The sequence below is a fragment of the Urocitellus parryii genome, chromosome 4 (genome assembly GCF_045843805.1).
Source record: "Urocitellus parryii isolate mUroPar1 chromosome 4, mUroPar1.hap1, whole genome shotgun sequence".
NCBI lineage: Eukaryota > Metazoa > Chordata > Mammalia > Rodentia > Sciuridae > Urocitellus > Urocitellus parryii.
This window is the reverse complement of record NC_135534.1, coordinates 36,696,051-36,723,040: the sequence shown is the minus strand read 5'-3', so window position 1 is coordinate 36,723,040 and position 26,990 is coordinate 36,696,051. Positions and strand designations below refer to the sequence as shown.

General features: G+C 33.1%; 1 protein-coding gene and 1 pseudogene across 2 annotated transcripts in view; one reads left to right on the top strand and one right to left on the bottom strand.

Moving 5' to 3' along the window:
• The window catches only part of Mettl15 (methyltransferase 15, mitochondrial 12S rRNA N4-cytidine), a 224,093-nt gene that overhangs the window by 120,797 nt on the left and 76,306 nt on the right, over positions 1 to 26,990 (top strand). The gene's annotated exons all lie outside the window — the stretch shown is intronic.
• Positions 351 to 26,980, bottom strand: LOC144254679 (monocyte to macrophage differentiation factor pseudogene; annotated as a pseudogene).

Sequence of the window (26,990 nt, the reverse complement as noted above, 5' to 3'; positions counted from 1 at the left end):
AAGATTGTAATCTCAACTAGAAATTTGACAATGTCAGAAGCAGGTATTTGATTAAAAAACTATGAATATGTTTGTATTATTAGCATACCCTATTTATCAATTATTTTTAACCATTCATGTTAAATTTCTTATATTACTATACTTCAGCTTTTTGATTTCATATTTCATTCCATTTCTGCTCTGGACCATGAACTCCTCAAAGACGAAATGATGTCTTATTCTTCTCTGATTTTCAGAATTTGTTTCTTGAACTAAATTAGAAGAGCCTAAATAAATACACTGTTGTTATAGACATATCATTGAAAAGAGAAAGTAAGCCACAGAACAAATTTGAAGTAATAAGTCATAATTTAGACTATCATTTCTAGAATATGAAAATGCTCATTTCTCTGAAAGTCAGAAAAAGGTTTTATCAGATTATAAAGTCTTATGGTAGTTTCCTTTATTCTGAGTTTGTCCATTATAGTTTTCTACTTTCTTCAGTGTCTTTGTTTCTGTAAACAAAACTCCAGTTTTATTCACATGGACTTCAGTATCTATTTTAAGTGATAACATAAATATTAACATTTTGAAGAATTAGGAAAAGGACCTTAGAGCTAATTTGCCTAGTGATTTTTCAAAGGGTTTTTCTTCAACCTTGAAGGAGTTTCTTTGAGACTGCTATAGGGGAGAAAAGTATGTTAAATTATTGGAGAAATAAATTCCATAAATTTAGCCCAACCTTTTACAAGAGCTGGTTAATAACAGAGACCAGATTTTTTACATGTTGTTTTATAGACCTTATATTGCTTTAATAATTTTGATGTCATAAGTGTTTGTAAGAGCTGAATTTTTGATACTAATTAATTTAAATACTTGTTTAGTTATTGAAAAACTTTAAATATTTTGGAAAATCTTGAACATATGCATCTATCTGTTTTTTTCAAATATAAATTTTATGAAATCTAAGTACAGTTTAACTATTTTTTTATAAATCTAAGTAACAATTTTATTCTAATCTACACAATTTTTATATACATTTTAGTGATTTTGACAGTGTTACTTTTAAGCAGATTTTAAATCAATCCAAAAAAATTATATGTTAAAAATAAAATATACACAGTAAAACAACAGACATGCATATGTTCAGAATCATGCCTATAGAGGTGGTCTGGAGGTACCTTGCCTATTTAAGAACTTATTGGCAAATATCAGTTCAATTCCCCATAATTCACCAAAATCAGAGAGTGCTAAACATACATCCAAAATAAACTCTCTTTTAAAGCTATATCAGTACAAAATTTGAATTAATAAGTTAATCATCAACAATTCCATTGAGCAAGTGCATTGCTAGAAAACAGGTAGTATTGTCACCCGACCTAACGGCAAGGTTATTTTGTTTCTTACAACACCAACAGAGAGGTTACCCAACAAAGTAACTAATAAATTAACCTTAATACAAGACACTGAGGGAAAAACAAAAAACAAACAAACAAAATATATGTACACTACTCCATTGATCCAGGATATATAACTCATGGACTACAGACACAAGTTTCTATCTGTCAAATAATTCTCTAAATATTTTTCTAGTTAAAAAAAAAAGTATATTGGGAGATGCAGATGAAAGGCAGAAATGTGAATTTATAATCTGATTCCACAATTTAAAATGAATGTGAAACTGATACTGTAAGCTAAGTGACAATGACTTAACCATTGGGCACCAAACAGGCAATACCACTCTTCACTGGGATTCATAATGCTGTTGAGGAGTTTTCAGCGGGATGGCCATCCCAACAATGCTAGCGTAACACACACAGAATATTCACCCACTATTGAAAGAGTGGCAAAGGCATAGAGAGAAAAGTTGGATCTTTTGAAAAAGTTAATGATATCAAAATAATTTTCCATCACTCATAAGTCAAACTGTGTCAAATATATGGCCTAAAGCAGCACTAAATTCAGAGTGAGAGGTTGGCAGAAAAGTTTGGAAAACTGCAGTTTTTAAAATTGGCAATTTTTCCACACTTCATAAAGCTATCAGAAGAGGTATAATGGGTTGTTCATTTGTGGAATGTTTACTGCTTGCTACAAAAATTCACAATATTAATGACAAACCACAGAGTTGCATATCAATGAAGTATTTTTTAAAAATTTACAAAACACTGAAGTTTATATTTAAAAAATAACCATGTTACACCAAGACGAAACATGGTAAAAGTGTAAGTTCTGTTCATGGTTCTTTAAACAATGAATGGGAAAGTGACAGAAACAATTTTTTTTCTTAAAAAGGAAGTTTTGTTATTGCACTGACTTTTATACCCTGACCTACTAATTTAGAAAAATCAAGTAGTAAAATCTGTAAGATTAAAATACAAAATTCTGGTTTGTAAATATCAATTGGCCAAAGTCTATCCAGAGGCCTTCATGATATAGAATGGAATGAATAATGAATTCATTGCCTTATTTGTTTACTGTGAGGGGTGGAACTTGCAGAACACAGCTTTTATACTTCCACAGTAAGTATATTCAAAAGATAAGAAAGTAAGTGCATTGCTCATCCCCCCCCCCCCCCCCCCGTGCAATTTTCAGCTCTTACCCCACTTCCAAGTGTCACAGTTGAAATAATACTGTTTGGAGACCTAGTCCAGACTGGTCCTAAATGTCGAATAAAGTCCTTAGGACTTTTGTATATGTATTAACAAATGGCATAGTAGTGCAGCTGCTGTGGCCACAAACAGGTGCTAGATGGCATGGGCAAAGGGAATGATGCCATCACTCTTGAAAAACACAACTCCCAAGCAATAAATTAAGCCCCCCACAGGAAAATTCGTGAAGACTGTCGGTGGTATTCATTGATGTCTCCACCAAGGTAGGAGAAAATCTCATTGTGAGATAGAAGAAGAGCTCAACTACTTTATACTTTTGAAGGTAGAGAAATACATAAATAGTTCCTCAGGCTGCCATGAGCCAGAAAAACCAACGCATATGAGATGCCAGGGGTCCAAGTTCACGGAGATTTCACCCTGGAGCATAAGATGCTAAAGAAGAAATAAATCACCATTCTATCACACATATGAAAACAATGCTCCCTGTCCTTAAGTGACTCTTTTTCCATGATACATTGTGAAATACTGTGGAAAGATGAAGAGGGCATAAAGGCCCATTCCATAAATCCATTCCGTTATCTTTTCTCAGCAGTCACCAGTCAATGGTGGAGGGCACTGGCCGCAAGAGCCAGAACAATGAGGAATACATGTCTGTAACAGCAGCGTGTTCATAGCAAGTTGGTTTGTAGTGGCCATTGGCTTGGGCCCAATGGTTCATGAAACTCTGGAATCTATTCTTGAATGCATTAATCCTCCGCTCCTCCTCCTGGGCTGGGATCTCGGTCTCTAAGCACCTGCGGCCATGCTCGAGGCCTTCATAAGGGCTTGGGCTCCTTCGGAGACTTCCTTTGTACCAGCAGAGCCACTGGGCCCAAGGGGGCCACTCAAGGGGTCAGGATACGGCCAGGGCCAGACTGTGTGGCTGGGGGCAAGAGGGAGGACGTTTAAATGGCCCCAGTGCCTCCAGCCTCCTGCCTCCCCAGCTCCTCCCCAGATCAGGTATTTCTGATTAAATGTTCATGTTTGACTTGAGATGTTCTATAAATGTAAAATACATGATTTAAAATATTAATATAAAAATGCACAGCAAATGTCAATAATTTTTAAATTGATTAAGGCATACCTTATGGATATATTCTGACATGTAATTCTGTACATTCTTCTAATTTCTCATTAGGAAAAATTATTGAAAATTTTATAGCTGAATTTAAAATTCTACATATTTTAAATTGAGGTGTATAGTGCCATAAATATACAATTTATAATAGGTTTAATTTTGTTTAGTGATTTTCTTAATTTTTTTTATAAATGACAGTAGAATTTATTTTAAAATACATATATGGAATACAACTTTCCTTTCTTCTGTTTGTACATGATGTGGAATTACTTTGGTTGTGTATTCATATATAAACATAGGAAAGTAATGTCCGATTCATTCTACTAACTTTTTTGTTCCCATTCTCCTTCTTTCCCTTCATTCCCCTTTGTACTTAGAAGTACAATAGTACAATTTCTAATCTAAAGTACTTCTGTTTTTCCCTACTTCCCCACTTATTGTGAGGTTTTCTTCTTAAGACAGTAATTTCATTCAAAAAAATGAATCTTTTAGAAAAAGTGAGCTTATTTATGCATACCCTTCACTGGTTTATGAAATGAGTTGATGCATAATTTTTATTCTGTAAATATCTATCAGTTAACTTTTTTTACAATTTGACTCACAAATCAAGCTTCATATAGGTCTAAAACCTAAGAACACTTACAATTGATTGGTAATTTGAACAGTTTCCTGGGGAAAAAAGAAAATATCATGCTACAAATCCGGAACTAAAAATCATTCTCTTCTTATTGGGTTGCTTACGCCTTTGTCCTGTAATCAACTTTTAGAGGTACAGCAGGTGGCTTAAAGGTAAAATAAGTTAACAGTTAATAAGACTTCACAAGGCTTTTTGCGTCACTTTTTATTTTCAAACCATTTACTATGAAGTCACAGAAACATTTAGAATCAACCAGCAAAATAAAAGAAAGCTGTTGAACAGCTTATTTTAACAATTGCTTGTTAAAATAAAATAGGGTAACTATAATATTGATTTAAATTTGTTAAATTTGTGTCAATCTTGATAATTTATGTTTAGTTGAAGACAGTGATATATTTGAAAATTAATATTATTGGATTATTGTGCAAATCTCACTGGTTTAAAAACCTTTGATAATTTTTGAAATTACCAAATTTCACAGTCCTTTATGGTCCCTGTCTACAACTTCATTCTTATGTCTTATCCCTCTTTTACTGTTCACTGTACACTTTCTACCTTCTTCACCTTAATTATGACTACTCAAAGCAATCTTTCCTTGGCTTTCCAAGTTTAAGTCACTTATATTATTTGTGTTACCTTAGCATCCATTTCTTATCTCTACCATAGTACTGATTATATTATAGAGCTGTTTGTCTCTTCCATTACATCTTAACATTTTGAGGGCAGTTATTTTTTTTTCTTTTTCAGTCTCCATCATTTCAAACAGTGTTTGGTGTACAAAAGCATCTCAAGAGATGTGTGACAATGAATAAATTTGGGAATAAGGCATTTCACTGGAGAGCAAATCAAGGGCACTTGGGTTTAAATTCAAAGCATGATACTTTTGCCCAGAGAATTTAACTTTATAACTCATTTTCTATTTTCCCTTTATTCCATTATAAAAGTAATATGAAACAATGGAAAACATTTTGAAATTAAAGCGTTATAAAAACTCACATCAGTTAATATGAGTTATAGGTTTGTGCTACTCTTTCCTACAGTGGTTATTTACTTGTTTTTATTTGTTTTGTTGTTCGTTGGTTTTTGTCTCTGTGTAACTATGTAAGTTGTGTCTTCTTCCAGACTTAAATTCTAAAATTTTTACCAAAACGTGAAGCTCAAACATAATGAAGTTACCCTTGAAAATTCCTTAAGCAAGTACGGAATTGGCTGGTACATTGTTTCTCACCAAGTGCTGGGTAGATGTTTTTATCAAATACAAATTTCTACTTTTTTATCTGAAGATCTGGTGAAGTAGTGGGCTTAACTTTAGGAGCCTCGTAGTCTGAAAATACATATTTCTCAGTCCTGTATGGTCCCTGTGATACCATATGAGAGAAGAGCACAGTCTCAATACCTTTCCTGGTTTATTCTGGATCTGTAGACTCAACAAATAGAATGACAGATAAAATCATCTATAGACTGTCATTTTTTCTCTCTTGGTCTCTTCTTGTCTCTCACTTGAGTATATTTTAATGTATTCATGTAAGTCAAATGTACATATTATACATATATTTTATTCTATTCTTTTACTTCTGAGATCTAAAAGTAATGAATAGACTGTAGAATATTTCAGATACACTGAAATGTATTAAAAAGGATGATATTCACCTCTAACTGTGAGATCTCTGTTATTTGAGGAACTATCTTAATTAGAAGAACGTCAGAGATATGCCTGTTAGTGTGTTCCTTTCCTTTGAGTATACATATGTAGATTATTTTACGAATAAAATTTTTGAAATATTGAGTAATTTTATGTATCCTTTATATCACATTATATTATAAGCACTTCAAAATAACTTTAGATGCCCTTCATAACCATGATCTTAATGGTTGTATATGAGTCTATTATAAAATTCAGATTGGTTTCGATCTTGCATTTGTAAAAGAATTCATGATGAGCATCCTATAGCAAAATATTCTAAAGTATGGCTGATTATGTTTCCTTTGAGGGAAAATATAAATATTAAAGTCAATTATCTTTATATAATTACATATATATTTACCTGCATATCTATTTGTAGATTGGACTATAAGAAGATTCTACCATTTAATATACATACAGAAAATGAAAATGACCATCAGATATCATTGTTACTGTGCTCAGAGTTATTATTTTGAAGCAAAAGCTAACTTTTGAAGTAGCTTTTTTTGAGGTATACTTTACATACAGTACTACACATAAAGTGTAGAATTTAATGAATTTTGAGCTTTCTTTACATGTAAGAAATATTACCACAATCAAGATAGGGAATATAGTCACATTCCAAAAAGATTTCTAGTGCACTTTTGAAATTCTTCCTCTATCCCAGCCATATCCCTAGCATACTCACGTGCTTTCTTGTCACATGAACAACAATTTGTATATCCTAGAATTTTCATAAATGGAACCATACAATAAGTAATTTGTATGCAGGAGGTGCAAGGGGATGTTATGGGGTTTTTCATCATAGATATTATTATGTGTCATATTTAACTTTTGAGAAACTAAAAAATTGTTTCCCAACATGTTTGTGAGTTCCACTTTCTCTGAATCACTGTCAACGATTGATATGGCCACTCCTTTTAATATTTGCCACTCTAAAAGGCATCTTATGGTATCTTCTGTGTTTTTTACTTTGTATTTTCCTATTGATAAATGATGTTAAGCATCATTTTATGTACTGACTTGTTAATGTATAGCTTCTTTGGCAAAGTGTCTTAATTTTTTTTAATGAAACTTTGTTATATAAAGTTTTGAAAGTCTGATATTCTGGATATGACTTTTATCCATATATTATTTTCAAATACTTTCTTCCAGTTATGTCTTATCTTTTCATTCTTAGTGTCATATAAAGAACAGAAATTCTTGACAGGCGGCCCAGGTCCACCTAGCCACCTGCAGACACCCACCAGAGCTCTGGCTCTGGCACTGGATTACCTCTTCAGACCAGCAGATGCCCCCAGAGCTTAGCCCTGGCTCAGATCCGCCCACACCAACTTGTGTGGGAACCAGCAGACACCCACCAGAGCACCAGCACAGGACCTCCTCTTCCGACCACCATGGAAGATCAGGATTGGCCCAGATCCACCCACACGACATGTGGGACCCAGGCCCAGGGTAGGTCTGAGTTGCCAACCCTCATGCCTGGGAGCCCAAGCCTAACCCACTTCCATCTTGAGACACTGCAGACATCCCATAGCCTTCCCCACCTAGTAGGCCCTACCTTTTTGACAACAGAGAGGGCCTCGAAGCAGCTGCATCTCAGAGTAGGCATCCCCAAAACAGTATAAGGCCCACCCTTGCAGCCCCATCTCTGTAAGACAATTCATCCATCTTGGGGCACCTCCACTATTATCTCAAGTTACCTCAGTTATTGCCTTCATTGTCTCTAGTTGCAGTAGCATACGTTGAGGGACATGAATAGTGTCTGGAATCCCAACGTCAAGGTGAGGTATAGACAGTCTGCATAGGTACTACAAGAATATAGGGTACAAACTATAATATCTCAGATCCATACTGCAAGAAAGGAAGACACGTAGATAACATGAAAAAACAAGGGAGAAAAGTTCCCAAAACAAACCAGGATACTAGAATAATAGAAGCCTTGGACAGAGAAGTTGATGAAATGTCAGAGAAGGAGTTCAGAAAGTTCATAATTAAATGACCTGTGAATTAAACAATGACCTAAATTAGCAAATACAGGCAAAAATTGATCACTTTAACAATGAGATAAGAGAGCAAATCCAGGTAGTAAAAGATTACTTCAAGAAAGAAAGACTTTGAAAAAAAATGTCAGAAATCCTTGAAATGAAGGAAACAATTAACCAAATAAAACCACAGTCTGTTGGTTATACTTTCTCAATAGAAAGTATAACCAACAGACTGTGTCACTTGAAATAAAGAACATCAGATAATGAAGATAAAGTACACAATCAGGAAAATAAAGTTGGTCACACAGTGAAGATTGTAAGAAACCATGAACAGTACATCCAAGAATTATGAGACAGCATCAAAAGACCAAATTTAAGAGTTATTGGGATAGAGGAAGGCACAAAGTATCAAACCAAGGAATTCACCATCTCTTCAATGAGATGATATCAGAAAATTTCCCAAGCATGAGAATGAATTGGGAAACCAAATACAAGAGGCTTACAGGACACCAAATGTACAAAATTACAACATATCTACACCAAGGTACATTATAATGAAAATGCCTAGCATACAGAATAAGGATAGAATCTTAAAAGCTGCAAGAAAGAGGAATTACATCAAGTATAGGGGGAGTATCGTGTATCAGCATATTTTTTCAACTTGACCCTCAAAGCCAGGAAGTCATGGAACAACATGTACCAAGCTCTGAAAGAGAATGGATGCCAGCCAAGAATCATATATTTAGCAAAATTAAGCTTTACATATGATGATGAAATAAAAACCTTCCATGATAAACAAAAGTTAAAAGAATTTACAACTAGAAAGCCTGCACTACAGAACATCCTCAGCAAAATATTCCAAGAAGAGGAAATGAAAATCAAAGATAAAAATCAGCAGAGGGAGGTATTACAGTAAAGGAAAAACCAATTAGAGGAGAAAGCAAGTCACGTTAAATAACAAAAATAAACAAAAATGACTAGGAATGCAAATATGTCTCAATAATAACCCTGAATGTTAATGGCCTAAACTCACCAATCAAAAGACATAGACTAGTAAATTAGGTTTAAAAAAAAAAAAACAACCCAACAATATGCTGCCTTCAAGACACTCATGTCATAGGAAAAGACATGCATGGACTGAAGGTGAAAGGTTGGGAAAAAATCATACCACTCACATGCACTGAGGAAGCAAGCAGGGGTTTTCATCCTCATATGAAGCAAAGTAGACTTCAAGCTAAAGTTAATTGAAAGGGATAAAGAAAGAAACTATGTACTGCTCAAGGGAACCATACACCAACAAGACATGACATTTCTAAATATATATAACCCAAACAATGGAGCATCTACAATGGAGTTCATCAGTCAAACTCTTCTCAAGTTCAAGAGTGAAATATACCACTATTATGTTATGTTAGTGGGTGACACTAACATAACTCTTTCACTACTGGGTAGATCTTCCAAACAAAAGCTGAACAAAGAAACTACAGAATTCAATAAAACAATAACTTAGACTTAACTGACATATATAGGATATTTCATTCTTCAATGAGTGAATAAGCTTTTTTCTCAGCAACACATGGATCAGCATCAAAAGATCTAAAATAGAGCATATATTATGCCACAAAGCAACTCTTACCAAATATAAAAAAGTAGAAATACTACACTGTATTCTATCAGGTCATAATGGAATGAAATTAGAAATCAATGATAAAATAAAAAATAAAAGCTACTGCAACACCTGGAAACTAAATAATATGCTACTGAATGAACAATGGGTTGCAGAAGACACCAAAGAGGAGATTAAAAAAAATTAAAGATAAATGAGAACACAGATACAACATATCGAAATCTCTAGGACACTATGAAAGCAGTTCAAAGAAAAGTTCATTGCATGGAGTTCATTCCTTAAAAGAAGAAAAGTTCAACAAATAAATGACTTAACATCACATCTCAAAGATCTAGAAAAAGAAAAATAAATCTACACCAAAAGCAGTAGAAGGCAAGAAATAATTAAAATCAGAGCTGAAATCAATGAAATTGAAACAAAAGATACAATTGAAAAAAATGACAAAACAAAAAGTTGGTTCTTTTGACAGACCCTTAGCCATGCTAACAAAGAAAAGGAGAGAGAAAACTCAAATTATTATCATACGTGATGAAAAAAGACATATCACAACAGAAACTACAGAAATACAGAAGATAATTAGAAATTATTTTGAAAACTTGTACTCCAATAAAATAAAAAATATCAAAAGCATCAACAAATTTCTAGAGTCATATAATTTGCCGAAATTGAATCAGGATGATATACAGAAAACAGATTAATTTCAAGTGATGAAATAGCAGATGCCATCAAAAGTTTACCAACCTTGGGCTGGGATTGTGGCTCAGCGGTAGAGCGATCGCTTAGCACGGGCAGGACCCGGGTTCAATTCTCAGCACCACATTAAAAAAAAAGGCATTATGTTGTGTCCATCTACAAAAAAAAAAAAAGATTCTCTCTTCTCTCTCTCTCTCTCTCTCTCTCTCTCTCTCTCTCTCTCTCTCTCTCTCTCTCTCTCTCTCTCCTTTTAAAAATAAAAAAAGTCTAACAACCAAGAAATGCCCAGGACCACATAGATACACAGCCAAGTTCTACAAGAACTTTAAAGAATAACTAATACCAATACTCTTCAATTTATTTTAGGAAACAGAAAAAGGAAACACTTCCACACTCATTCTATGAGGCCAATGTCACCCTGACTCCAAACCAAGGCAAAGACAAATCATAAAAAGAAAACTTCAGACCAATATTTCTAATGAACATAGACGCAAAAATTCTCGATAAAATTCTGGCAAATTGAATACAGAAACATATCAAAAAGATAGTAGACCATGATCAAGTAGAGTTCATTCCAGGGATGCAAAGTTGGTTCAACATACAGAAATCAATAAATGTAATTTATCAAACCAATCGCCTTAAATATAAGAACCATATTATCTTCTCAATAGATGCAGAAAAAGCCTTTGACAAAATACAGCACCCCTTCATGTTCAAAGCATAGAAAAACTGGGGATAACAGGAACATATCTCAACAATCTAAAAGCTAATTATACAGGCCAACATGATTCTAAATGGAGAAGAATTTAAAGCATTCCCTCTAAAAACTGGAAAAACACAGGGATGCCCTCTTTCACCACTTCTATTTAACAGTTCTTGAAACACTGGCCAGTGCAATTAGATAGACAAAAGAGATTAAAGGGATACAGATAGGTAAAGAAGAACCAATTAACATTATTTGCCAAAGATTTGATTCTATACCTAGAAGACCCAAAAAATTCCACCAGAAAACCTCTAGAACTAATAAATGAATTCAGCAAAATAGCAGGATACAAAATCAACACCCATAAATCAAAGGCATTTCTACACATCAATGACAAATCCTCTGAAAGAGAAACTAGGACAACCACCCCATTTACAAGAGCCTCAAAAAAAAAAATAAATAAACTTGGGAATCAATTTAACAAAAGAGGTAAAAGACGTCTACAGCGAAAACTACAGAATGCTAAAGAAAGAAAGAAGACCTTAGAAGATAGAAAGATCTCCCTTGTTTTTGGATAGGCAGGATTAATATTGTCAAAATGACCATACTACCAAAAGCACTATACAGATTAATGCTTTCCCAATCAACATCCCAATGACATTCCTCATAGAAGTAGTCATGAAATTCATCTGGAAAAATAAGAGACCAAGAATAGCCAAAGCAATCCTTAGCAAGAAGAGTGAAGCTCGTGGCATCACTTATACCAAGCTTTAAAATATACTACAGAGCAATAGTAACAAAAACAGCATGGTATTGGCACCAAAACAGACTGGTAGACCAATGGTTCAGAATAGAGGACACAGAGAATAACCCACATAAGTACACTTATCTTTTATTAGATAAAGGCACCAAAAACATACATTGGAGAAAAGATAGTTTCTTTAATAAATGGTGCTGGGAAAACTGGAAACCCATATGCAACAAAATGAAATTAAACCCCTATCTCTCACAGTGTATCAAGAATCTTGGAATTAAACCAGAGACACTGTGTCTATTAGAAGAAAAAGTGGGCCCAAATCTCCATCATGTCAAATTAGGCCCCAACTTCCTTAATAAGACTCTTATAGCACAAGAATTAATATCAAGAATCAATAAATGGTATATATTCAAACTAAATAGCATCTCAGCAAAAGAAACAATTGGTAAGGTCAGATAGAACACAAATCTCTAGAATATATAAAGAACTCAAAAATTTTAACACCAAAAAAAACCAAATAACCGAATCAATAAATGGGCCAAAGACCTGAAGAGACTTCTCAGAAGAGGATCAACAAACATGAAAAAATGTTCAACATCTCTAGTGATTAGAAAAGTACAAATCAAAACTACTCTAAGATTTGACCTCACTGCTGTCAGAATGGCAGCTATTAAGAATACAAACAACAATAAGTGTTGGGGAGGATGTGGGGGAAAAGGCACACTCATACATTGTTGGTGGTACTGCAAATTGGTGCAGCCAATCTGGAAAACAATATGGAGAATCCTTTGAAACTGAGAATGGAACCACCATTTAATTCAGCTCTCCCTCTCCTCAGTCTATACCCAAAGGACTTAAAAACAACATACTACAGGGGCACAGCCATATCAGTGTTTACTGTAGCACAAATCACAATAGCTAAACTGTGGAACCAACCTAGATGCCCTTTAGTAGATGAATGTATTAAAAAAATGTGGTATATATACACAATGGAATATTACTCAGCAATAAAAGATAATAAGGTCATGGCATTTGCAGGTAAATGGATGGAGCTGGAGAATATAATGCTGAATAAAATTAGTCAATCCCCAAACACCAAATGATTAATGATTTATCTGATTTAAGGATGCTGGTCAATGATATGCTGTGTGTAGTGTGTGGGGGGGATTAAATGAACTCCAGATAGGGAAAAGGGGAGTGGGGTACTGAGAAGAAGGGAGGGGGCATAGGGTAGGAAAGACAGTGGAATGCAATGGTCATCATTACCCTAAGTACATGTTTGAAGACATGATGGATGTGACTCTACTCTTTGTAGAACCAGCGATATGAAAAATTGTGCTCTATTTGTGTAATATGAATTAGAATGCATTCTGTTGTTATATATAACGAATTAAAAATAAAAATGAAAAATAATAGAAATTCTTAATCTTGGTGAAGTACGATTTATCATTTTTTTTCTTTTTGGCTTCATAGTTTTGTCATTGTAACTAAGATATCTTTCTTGACATAAATACTTTCTTTACAACTTCTATGCTTTCAAACCTTCACATTATGTGTGTATAATATAGTTTGATTTAATTTTTGTATATGATGTACAAGGTAGGGATTGAGGTTCAGTATATACATTCATGACACCCAATTGTTCTAACACCTTTGGTTTAAAAGCCCATTTTTTTCTCTAAAACTGTCTTTGCAATTTTATAGAAAATGAATGTGTGAATCTGATTTTGGACTCTAGTTTGATTTATTAATCTATCTGCCCCTCTTTATTGATTACCATATTGTCTTGAATACTGGGGCTTTATAGCATATCTTAAAATCAGGTATAGTTTCTTCAATATTGTCTCTCTTTTTCAGAGTTCTTTTGCCTATTCCAATTTATCTGCATTCCCACATGAATTTTTGAATGAACTGAACAATTTCTACTTAAAAAGTCTACTGGAATGTTTATTAGGATTATGTTTATAGACCAATTTGGAGAGAATTACATTTTGATAATATTGAGACTTATCCTCCATGAACAGTACATTTGTCTATGAATTTAGATTCTTTTTAATTTGGCTCAACAGTGTGTTACAGTTTTCAGTGCTTTGGTCTTACAAATCTTTAGTTGAATTTATCCTAAAGTATTGCGTATTTTTGATGTTTATGTAAATGATATTTACTAAAATGACAACTTTTGCTTTGTTGATAGTATTTAGAAATATAATTTTTTGTGCATTGCCCTTATAGTCTACCTGCTTGCTAAATTCATTCCATACTTAAAATTACAGTTTTTATAGTTCTTATCCATTTTTCTACATGAAACAGTTATATAAACAGTTTTGTTTCTTTACAATCTGGATGACTTTTTGCCTTTTTCTTGCTTTATTGTGGGGCAGAAGTTTAAATATAATGCAGACTAGCATTGTGAGCATGAACATATTTGCCTTTGTACCTCTCTTTCAGGGAAAGTCTTCAGTCTTTCAACAGAATGAAGTTGGCTGTAGGTTTTTCATTAGAACTCTGTATCAGTTTGAAAAAGAGTTGTCTTTTATTCCCAGTTTAAAAGAATTTTTATCAGAAATAGATTTTGGATTTTATAAATGAAATTTCTGCATTTTAATATATGATTATTTTCTTTTAAAGCCTCTTGATAGAATCAACTACATTGGTTGAATTTCTGGTTGCACATTAATTAGCCTTATAGTCTTGATTAATTAACCCCACTTGGCGGTGATATATTTTCTTTTTATATATTGTTGAATTTTGCCCAGTAAAAGTTTGTTGACAGATTTGCCTCTATCTTTATGAAGGATTCTAATCTGTTGCTTTATTTGGTTTAACATCATTGTATGTTTTTGTTATTAGGGTAACAGAGTAAATTGAGAATTATACTCTCCTCTAATGTTTTTTAAAATAATTTATGTTAATTTGATATATGTCTTTTCTCTGGTAGAATTCATTCTTGAAACTGCTGGGCCTGGATTTTCTTTGTGTGAGGAATTTTTGTTTTTTCTACTCCCAGTACCACATAAACTACAAATCAGTGTGTTTAGTATATACATAACTTTTTAGGTTGTCTATATAGTTTTTTTCTGTATGTGTATGGATATGTGTGGTAGTAGAGTGATTAGAAAGATATTCTATCACTGAGCTACATCCCCAGTCTCCTTTTGTTTTAATTTTGTGACAGGATGTTGCTAAGTTACTGAGGTTAACCTCAAATTTGTAATCCTTCTGCCTCAGTTCTGAGTAGTTTTGATTTCAGGCATATGCCACTGTGCCCAGACTATCATTTTCTTATTGGATGATCTCTGGTAGTTTTTATCTCTCAAGGAACTTGGCCATTTCATCTATATTGTCAAATTTATTTGTATAAATATGTTCATAATAGTGTTTTAAATTATACTTTTAATGTCTGTAGAACCTGTAGTGATGTCACTTCTCTCATTCTGAATATTGCTTATTTGTGTCTTTTCAAGTTGTTTGATTAATCTGGTAGAGGCTATCAATTTTTTGATCTTTCACAAAATATGTTTTTGTTCCACTGATCTTTCTTAATTGTTTTTCTGTTTTCTGTTTTAGTGATCCCTGTTTATATCTTTATTTTCATTTTCATACTTAGTTTGAATTTACCTTACTTATCTTTCTAGTTTCTTAAAATAGAAGTTAATACCACTGATTTGAGTGATTGAAGACTTTTTTATTTTCTTTCTGTTTTTTTTTCCTTTTTCACTGTACTAGAGATTGAACCCAGCATAATTTGCCACTGTGCTACATTCCCAGCTTTTTGTTTTTTTGGTTTTGTTTTGGTTTTTTATTTTAATTTTTGAGACAGGGTCTGGCTAAGTTGCTCAGGCTGCCATGGAACTTGAAATTCTCCTGCCTCACCCTCTCAAGTCTCTGGGATTACCAATATATGACATGGTGCCCAGTGGGACTTTTTCAATATATTCATTTAATCTATAAATTTTCCTTTAAGAATTGCTTCAGCTGTAGACCTCAAAATTTGTTATGTTTTCTTACCATTTTGTACAGGTTAAAATATTTTGTATTTTCCCTTTCAATTTGTCTTTGACACAGGAATTATTCAGAGGAATGTTTAGTTTCCACACAATTGGGAGTGTTGTAGAGATTATTTTCTTTCATTTCTTAATTAATATATTGCAAAAAAATTATATATTACTTGAATTCATTCATACATATTAATTATATTATACCTCCCACTCAAAATGAGATTTTATTTTGTTCCTATTTGAGGAAGTGTTATAAATATTAATTAGATCAATTTGATTGATGGTGTTATTCAAGCAATCTACACTCTTACTGATTTTCTCTCTCCTTGTCCTATCAATTATGGAGAGACAAGTGAGTAAATCTCTAATTCTAGATTTCTTTCTTTCTTTTTATAATTCTATATGTTTTTTGCTTTGTGTATTTAAACAAAAATTTATAATTGGGGTTGGGGCTGTGGCTCAATGGTAGAGGGCTTACCTAGCTGGGTTCGATTCCCAGCACCACATAAACTAAATAAACAGAATAAAGGTATCATGTCCATCTACAACTAAATATATCTTTTTAAATAATAATTGTTATGTCCTCTTATTAAATTGGCTCAATAATCTGTTATAACTCCTTTCTTGAAAATACTACAAAAGCTTGTTCCAGTCCCTCTTACTTTCTTTTTGTGAATACTTCTAATGTATATTTTCTCCATTGTTTTAGTTTTGGCCTATTTATAATTGATATCAATTTCCTGACAAGTAATACATAATCAGATATCCTATTTTTATAAATTTGATATTTGCTATAGTTTAGTTAGGTTATTTACACAACTTACACTTGAATGAGGATATTGCTGTCTTTGGCTTTAAATCTTCTATCTTGCTATTTGTTTTCTGTTATTCTCATGTCTGCTTTCTTCCCTTATTTTTTTTTTACCGTCTTTTGAATTAAATGTTTTGGGATTCTGTTTTTATCCTTTATTGACTTATTACTTATAAATCTTTACTTTTTTTTATTACTTTAGGTTTTTAGTATACACCTTTAATTTATACTCAAGTACTATAACTTATTTATTACTTAAATGTTACACCATTACACTTCTCTCCTTTCCTGCCCTTTGTGCTAATGTTGCCACATATATTATAATTTGATAATAATTAAACCCAGCATACATTGTTAATATTTATGCATAAATAGTCTATCTTTCAAAGGGATTTTTAAAATGAGAGAGAAATGTTGTCTAAGTTTACCCACACACTTAGCATATCTGGTGCTATTTATTCTTTTGTACAGATGCAGATTTCCATCTGGTGTGATTTTTCTTCTGCCTAACACACTTCCTTTAACATTTTCTCCTTTTCACTTCATTTGGTGAAAATTTTTTTTCAATTTTTGTGTATTCTACATTATTTATTTATTTATGATGTTTTAAATGACATTTTTACCAACTTTTAAGTTAACAGTTTTTTTTCCTGTAGTATTTCCGTCATGTTTCTCCACTATCTTTTATATTACATTACTTTTGACAAGAAGGATTTTACTTTTATATTTGATCTTCTATACATAATTTATCTTTTTTCTGTATTCCTTTAGGATTTTTTCTTTATCACTGTTGTAAGCAATGTGCTATAATCAGCCTTGATGTAGTTTTTTTGTACCTCCTTTGTTAAAATCTATGTGAATTTATAGTTTTCAACCATTATTTCATGACATATTTTTTTCTGGCTTCCTTTCCTTCAAGTTCTCTAATGCTGCCTATATTAGAGTACTTGACATTGTCTTACCACTCACCAATCTTTTGCTTACTTTTAGTTTTTTTCCAGTACATGTATTCTATTTTGGATATTTTTTATTGCTATGTCACATTCACCTAATTCATTTGTCTAATCTGTGGTTAATTTCATCCAATGTATATTTCATCTCAAGCATTGTAATTATAATTTTTAGGAATTTGACTCTTTATTTAATTGCCTCCAATTTTTAATTAAACAGTATTTCCTCTGCTTTCTTATACACATGGTATAAAACTATGGCATCTCTTTTTATATGTTTGTATCAACTAATTCTATCCTCCGAGTACTTTCTAGGCCTTTTTTTATTGATTGATTTTTCTCCTTATTTTCCTGGTTTGGAATATTTAGTTGGATGGCAGACATGATTTTTGCCTTGTTGTGTTTATTTTTTCTATATTTTTCTGTTCTTATATAACTTTTGAATTTTTTATGGAACATATTTAAGTTGTTGGAAATAATTTAATACTTTTGAAGCTTGTTTGAAGCATTTTTAGTTGGGAGCAGAGCAACCTCAAGTCTAGAGCCGATTTCTGATTTTCCATCTGATAGAATTATAAGATTATTCACTGTGGCTCTTGGAAAAGTGAACTGTTCCTAACCATGTGTGATATCTGGTGCTTGTTCTTTCTGATCCTTCTGAGTTTTTTTTTTTTTTCCTTCACCAACATTAGTTTCTTTACCTCATAAACACCTTAGGGGACTCCTAAGGAGCTCTGTGGAACATTTCCTTTGCAATTTCTGTACCAGCAAATATTCTGCCCTGTGAACAATGAGCTTCCTTAGCTTCTCCAGACTTCCACTTCTATTCTTACCTGAGAGAGACCACTAAACTCCGTCTGAATTTCTACTACTTGCACTTCTCCCTAGAAACTCCAAAAAGGAAACTTAGGGCAGTTTTATGAATTGCTTTCTGGATTTCCCCCTATGGTGATGTATTCCTCTTGTGCTTGTCATTGTGTATCTGAAATCCTTTGATTTAGGACAGACGGTAGTTCTGTCCTCTGTTTCTCCACTTTGCTTGATGTGGAATTAATGCTTTCCTTTATTTTTAACCTAATGCAATATCCTTGTAAGCAAAAATTTAAATTTTATGCACAATTTGAACAACCTATTCTAAATGGTGGTTTGGAGGTGGGATTTGGGAGGAGAGGAATGGCATTGATCTTTGTATTAGTATTTTGAGGGGAAGCAACAATCATGGCAGAAAATCAGTGTTTATTTTACTACTTTGTCTTCTACAAAATGAAAATTACTTTTTTAAAAAATATTTTTTAAATTGTAGATGGATACAATATCTTTATTTATATTTTATATGGTGTGGAGGATTGAACCCATTGCCTTATGCATGTGAGGCAAGCGCACAACCTCTGAGCTATAACCCTAGCCTATGAAAGTTACTTTTTAATGGTGTCTTATAGTTTATTTTAATTCCTCTTCACAAAAATCATATGGTTGGTATTTTTATTTTTACCACTTTTATTATTACTAGAGGAAAAAAATTTCACTGAGAATAAGTAACAAGGTTAAGTAATTCACCTTTCCAGCATGTTTCTCTCCTTTTCCACAAAAGCACCTCAATGACTCTAAACCAATTTTGAATATATATACATAAGTATGTAATAGTTTAATAATCTCTTTTTTAGACTTGTCCTTCTATCTCTACCTCTTTCCTGTTTTTTCTCTCTTCTTTTCATGATTTATATTCTGTGATATGCACAACCATTCCATGAAACCACCTCCTACCAAAAATGGAGCCATCCTTTTCAGAAAATACTATAATATTTATCATTTGACAAGATAAATGAGACAATGTAAAATAATAGTCAATAATTCATTGTGATCTCAAGTTAAAATGCTTCCCCTATAGAGCATTATGAGGAAACTTTAGGTAATTTATTTGATCTTTCCAAACTTCAGGTTTTACATCTGAAAATGAAGATAACAAGTGGAATACTCTTCATAAGCATTTTCTCAGATTTGATAGAGATAATACCTATGAAATACTTTGCCAACAGTTTTGCACATGGTACACACCCAATTGTAATTAAAATAATGATGATGATTTTTCCTACATCTGCCTCATAAAACTGAAATATCTCTCTAGTTACTTGACCTAGTACTTTATTATTTATGTAAATATATCACTTTCTAAATAAGGCTTATTTTCTTCAATGAGCAAGTTTATGTTTCTTAAATATATTTCCTTTTTCTTTCTAATATTTAAGGGATCTAGTAATGTTTATTAATGATGAAATTGTCTCCTTACATCCTAAATAGGTAATGTTCACCATTATGCACATTATATATAGTTTAGTTTTCTTAGTGTATTACATCGATAATGTTGTGTGGTATGCTAAATTTGACACTACACTAAGGAGACATTTTACAAATTCTCTTTCTGCTTTTAAAAAATATTTTCCTACATTATTTTCTTCATTCATTTCTTTCTCAGAAAAGTTGTGGCAGAGGAGGCTAAATATGAAACTTTCTGGACTATATGCACGGCTGATTCAGCAAAGTTATTGATTCAAAGGCCAAAGCAACCTTCTCTTAGTTGGAATTTCTTTGTCCAGAAAATCACTTTCAATTCTGTTTTTCACTTGACAGAAAAAGCATCTTCTCTCCTGTTGTCAGTGACCTTTGACTTGTCAGTAGCATTCAAGACATTGTTATTTCTGCATCACTAATAAAATATATCAGGTCAACAACCTTGTCAATTTCAGCTCTTCACTTTCCTATCACACTTGCATTATATGTGGTTAGGTATATAAGAGAAAAATTTCAGGAATTTCTTGGGGAAAGGATATTTCTTGAATCAACACTATTTTTGTTTTGTCCTTTAAACAAAATTTTCCCTCAATCAACTCATGAAATATATCGTGTTCTGTGACTTTCTAACTTCCCATTTGTTCTAACTAGTACACATGCCTGATATTCTAACTAGAAGAATCTTTGAAACAAATTTGAAGAGACGACAGAGTTTTTCCCTTTCCTTTTTTCCATGTTCCCACCTACCAAATCTACTAGCAAGAAATGAATAATAATTCTCCCCTTTTGTCCTAATATCCTTTTGCTAAATTAAAAACTTCCAATTTTGACCAAAATTTTGTTTCATTCTTCACGAATAACCATCTCAGCAGTAAATGTCTTTAACTCCAAAATTATTAACCTTTCTATCAAGAAATTGTTATAGCCCAACTTTTGTTGTTGCTGGTTAACCAATTTTCTCATATCTTTACTACAGGATTATGAGATTCCCATGCCATTCAGAAGTCATAAAACACACACACACACACACACACACACACACACACACACACACACCACTTCATTACAATATCTCACAAATCCCTGGATTCTTCAATACACTAGGCATCCAGTGCTCCAGAAATCAACATTAGAAAATTTATCAGTAACCAGTCTCACCACCTAGATTTCATTCAATACCCTATTCTTTTAGTTCCTTGACTTCCAAAAGTCTAATGAGTGTTTCTTTTATTTCATCTCAGCCATTCACATGATCATACCCTAGGTTTCTAAAATTCTAATATCAAACTTTTTTGGTTTTTGACCACTACTTTTGTCCTTCTGTATTTCCTACTCAAATACTCTTATTGTGTACTGGAGCCCCTTGAGGACCTCCAGCCTCTCGTCAGTGTTCAATGACCAATTTGCTTTTCTTTCTTTCTTTTTTTCTTTTTTTACTACCCATCACCCTTTGCATGTCTTTACTTATTATCTCTTACCCAGATATAGTCTATGGCAAGATACTGTTTAATTATGCTTATCTTCCATTCCTTTCCTTCCTCTAAATATTGCCTGGAAAACCTTTCAACTTTCACTAAATCCAACTAATTCCTTCCTATATATCCCCAGCTAAACATTACTTGAGAAAGTAATGTAGGTGTATAGGCTAAACTAACTTCAAATTTATTTTCATAAATTTATTTAATCAACTGATATTAATTGGGCAATAGATATATGTGAGGTAAAATCTGAGACCTGGTGTTATAAAGTGAACAAAAAATACAAAATCTTTGGCCTCATAGAGCATATATAATCAAGTTAGAGACACAGACAATGAATAAAATGTGAAATATATAGTCAACAAGAGCTGAAAACAATTTGAAGTAAGGAAAGGGAAAAGGACATGCTGGAGTTGGGGGTAGATTGAAAATTTAACCAATAAAGGAGACATCACTAATTTCAACAAACCATTTATCACTGGCAGTAAAATTCTTACTGTCATTCTCCTAGACATCTATTTCATACTTCATTTTTCTCAAATCTCTCTCCTTATCCCCTAACTAATGACTTTATCACCTACCTAGTTAATAGATAAGAAGATGAAATAAAATATAAACTGTCTCATGTTTGTACTATCAGCTTCTTCAGCTTCCTCATATCTATACCCATTCATTGTATCTTTCCTTCTACCCTCTCTCTTTTTGTCCCCCCATGCTCACCCCCATACTGGGATTAACCCAGAGCCTTGGCACCTACTAGAAGTAGCTCTCTAGTTAATAAAATAAACCTCTCCACCTAGGTACTCTGAATCTCAGTCTCTTTTTCCTTCTAGAGGAATTTGCTCCTGGAATTTCCCATTTTTTTGAATATCAGTCTTTCTGACTCTATGTTGTCTTCTCTGTCAGTAAATAAACATCCTTAATATCACCACTTTAAAAATCCTCTTGGACCCTACATTCCTTAACTACTTTGCTTCATTTTCTTTCCTTTTCAAAACAAAATTCCTGGCCCAGCACAATGGCCCACTCCTATAATCCCAGCGTCTTGGGAGACAGGAAGGAGGATCTCAGGTTTGAGGTCAGCCCCAGCAATTTAGCAAGACTATCTCCTAAAATAAAAAAGTAAAAAGGACTGGAGATGTACCTGAGTGGTAAAACGCCCCTGAATTCGACCTTTAGTAACAAAAACAAAAGCAAAACTCCTGGATACAATTGTCTATACTTAAATCCCTTCAGTTCTTCACCTCCCATCCACTCCTTATCCTCACCACTATATTGAAATAACCACTTTTTCTGTATTGATACGATGTTTTCTCTAGGCTTTGTAACCTCAGAGTGGCCAGTGTTCCTCATTAACTCGCTTCTTGGTCTCTTCCTCCTTTAATGGACTTCTAATTTTGGAGTGTCTCTGTCCTTTGTCCTTGGCCTTTTCTCTATCTTACTCTTTCAGAATTTGATGCCATGGTTTTTGACGCCATCTCTTTACTTGTGGGTCTATATTTATATTGCAGTCCTCACCTATCCCCTAAATTCAACCCAAGTTTTACATTTAATTAGCTACTTGAAATGTCTATTTTACATGCTTAAAAACCAAAATATGTTTTCTTCCTCAGCAAGTCATTGTTTATTTCATATCTCAATAATAGGCACCTAGTTGCTTGTATATACAAAAAAAAAAAGTCATCCTTGACTCCTGTCCCTTCCTAATTTTTTTGATTACCAAATATATCCTTATCTCATTATTCCTACTGCTATAAATTTAGTAAGATTGGGCTGGGAATGTTGCTCAAGCGGTAGCGCTCACCTGGCATGCGTGCGGCCCGGGTTCAATCCCCAGCCCCATATACAAAGATGCTGTGTCTGCCGAAAACTAAAAAATAAATATTAAAAAATTCTCTCTCTCTCTCTCTCTCTCTCTCTCTCTCTCTCTCTAAAAAAAAAAATTAGTAAGACTGTCATTGTCTCTAGCTTGGTTTGTAAAACCCTTTTAGTTTTGCTCTCTGCTTCAATGGGACTTTGCCCATCAAATCAACCTCATCTTTCTCCAACTTTCTCCTAGTTCCTAGTGTTGCAGCCATATTGTCCTTTCTATACTGAGGACATTATCAATTTTAGTTTCATATTAAATACTTACCTTTTGCTATTACTTTTTCTTAGTGCATTTTTCCCTGTTACATGACTGCCTCTTTCCCATTATTTGGGCTCAAACATTTAAGCTTTTAGCTGAGGGTTGTATCATCATACTATAGCTACAGCTGCCCCTTTCCTCACTCTGCCACCATCATTGCCCTACTTTGTTTTATGTTCTTAATAACCCTTACTAGTACCTGGAATTATTCTATTTATGTTTGTGTTTAAACACTTTTTATCTTTCCCTATATACAGACTAGAATTATAAACCCATAAATGCATAGACTCTTTTTATTTATCTATTCTCTGTGTTGCTTGGGATATGATAGGTGGTCAATTGAAATTGATTCCCAGAGTAAACTAAAGACAAAAAACAACAACCTCCAAACCCCATCAGTGGAGCAGATCATGAGTTTGAAGAGGAAACCAAAGTATTATACTCATAGAAAAGTTTTTCTAAGGAAAACTAACAAGATTTTGTTAAAATAGGAAAGAATATAGTGACCCTGGGTCATCTGAAGTCCATAAACAAAACGGAATATTTCATACAGTTCCATGATAGGAATATGATGTCATCAAAAGTTCAATTCCTGATAGTGTTATTTTCATGACAGAAAATTAGACTATAGTAAATCCCAATTTACATACACCTGTATTTTCTATTGCTTAAAAAGTAAGTAGATATCAACCAAAGCCAAACAAAACTATACCAAAAGTTTCCTGTTATTTTTAAAATACTTAAAATAACCATTTAACTATTTAAAATACTTAAAAGAGTGTTTCATGCAGAGTATCTATATTTTTTCTGGAATGCCAATCTTTTTTAACTCAGCATGAAAGAGATATATATTACATATTTTCATCCCTAAGATAACTACTCAACTTTTGAAAGGAAAATATTGCCTACAATTCAATTCTTGGTTCTTCTGATAGGTCTTCTAGAGGTAGGTGTAAAAGATGTTTAATATAATTGGGTGTATTTCTTCCCTAATTTGAATCAATGAACCAGTTTAAAAATTCTGACATCTCCCACTAGAAATTTTCTAATTTTTGAATTTCAGGTATTCTATATTGACAGAGTAAAGTCTTTGAGAAACACAAAATTTTAAACTTCACTCAAAGAAATACACAGGATTTCTCAGTCTTGGCACCACTAACATTTTGATCCACATTTGTTTTAGGAGACTAGCCTATGAATTGCAATACCCCTAACAAGCTCTCCACCCCATTGTGATAACCAATAATGTCTTCAGACATTACCAAACATGCCTGGAGAAGGGGTGCAAAATTACTCCCTCTTGGGAAGTACTGAGATAACCAAATATGTGTTTCTATTAAAGAAATTGGATACACACTGGTAATCCCAGAGATGTGGCTGACTGAGGCAGGAGGATTGCAAGTTTAAGGTTGGATTTGGCAACTTAGTGAGACCTTCTTTAAAAAAAAAATGTCGTGGAAGGGACTGGTGATATAGCTCCCTGGTAGAGTGCCCATGGATACAATATTCAATCTTCACTACTGAAAAAAAAAAACACCAAAATTGTGTCCTACCTTGATTAAAAGTCTGGATCTTATCACAAATTAATAGTCAAATGTATGAAAGATGATTTATCAAGAGCTCTGTAATGTTTGGAACAATCAATAATAAAAAAAATATTTTATCTATTACTTCCTGTAATCCCCAGTGAAGTCAATGTAATTCTGATCTTTGGAAATAAAAATACAGTAGGCCCAACTTATTCATGAGGGTTATATTTCAAGTCACCACAGTAAATGCCTGAAACTATGGATAGTATCAAACAGTATTCTATGTTATTTCCTATAAATACATATCTAGTTTAATTTATAAAGTTTAACTTAGAAATTAAGCACAATAAGAGATTAACTTGTAATAAAATAGAACAGTTACAGTAATATACTGAATAAAGATTATGTGAATGTGGTCTGTCTCTTTCAGAGTGCCTTATTATACTATATTTATCCTTATGACAATATGAGATGTGTGAATTACATAGGCATTATACCTTTAATATACATTTTTTCACTTTCTTTGTTAAGTAGAGAATTTCACCTTTTTAATTTAAAGATTCTCGTTGGTATATCTGAATCACCAATATTGCAACTTGTTTCTTCTGGACAATTTTTAAGTAAAATAAGGGTTACTTGAACAATAAGCACTGTGATATCATGACAATTGATATGATAACCAAAATGGTACTAAGTAGCTAAGGGGTGTGTAAAGCATGCATATGCTTGATAAAGGGATGTTTCCCATAGTGGGTTGGGGAGAAACAGCACAAAATTTTATTATGCTGTTCAGAATGGTACACAATTTAATATTTATAAATTGTTCATTTCTGGAATTTTTCCATGTAATAGTTTCAGATAGTAGTTGACCATGGTTAACTGAAACTGTGGAAAGTGAAATCACAAATCAAGGGTAGCAGGCTGAATACTATATATACATACCAAGAAGAGTATATGGAAATAAATACCAGATCAGTATACCAAATTTCTCAGATTCTAAATTTTTCATCGCTTTAATTAAACTGTGAAAGAATATTAAGTATATGAGCCCATTAGAAACAAGTTATCTAATCCTGTCTTATTCAGGCCATATAAGGGGAGTACCAGGACACCTATCAGAGAATGTGACCTTATGAGAATGGATGAATGGATAATTATATTGTATTTTTATATTATCTTTATAGATAACATATATGTATGTATACATATACAAATATGGATAGGTATGGAGATATATTATTTAAGTGCGGGTATACCTTAGAACATGTACCAATTATGACTCTTCCTAAAGATATTCACAAACCTCATGTTAGACATTTAGATAGCTACCTTTTATATCCCTGAGAAAGAGTACAATCTTACTTCTCTTATATACTGAAAATACTGACATTGATATATGATTAATAATAATAGCTGCTCTTAGGCTGGGGTTGTGGCTCAGTGGTAGAGTGCCTGCCTCACACATGTGAGGCACTGGATTTTGATCTTCAGCACCACATAAAAAGTAAATAGATAGATAGATAGATAGATAGATAGATAGATAGATAGATAGAGGAACACAACAAACAAACAAATAAAATGAAGGCATTGTGTTCCTCTACAACTAATTTTTTTTTAATTTTAAATCTGCAAATAAAAAAATAGTGATTGCTGGTACTAAAAGCATATGTGTCAGCTTTTTTTCACCATGACCATTATACCTGAGTAAAAAATTTAGAGGAGGATATATCTAATTTGGTTCACAGTTACATTGCCCATGGTCCAGTGGATCCAAGGAAGAAACATCATAGTGAAAAATGTGGTAGAGGAAAACTGCTCAGTTTCTGGCAATTCAGAAGCAGAGAGAGTTGGGTGTGCTGGGAGCGGAAGGGACCATGGAGAAATCCTTCCAGGGCACGCACCCAGTCAACTATTTCCTCCAACTTAGTCCCATCTCCCAGTTGTCCATTCACCTCATCAGTTTTCAGAACCCTCACGATCCAATCATTGTCTAAAAGCCTCATCTCCGAACCT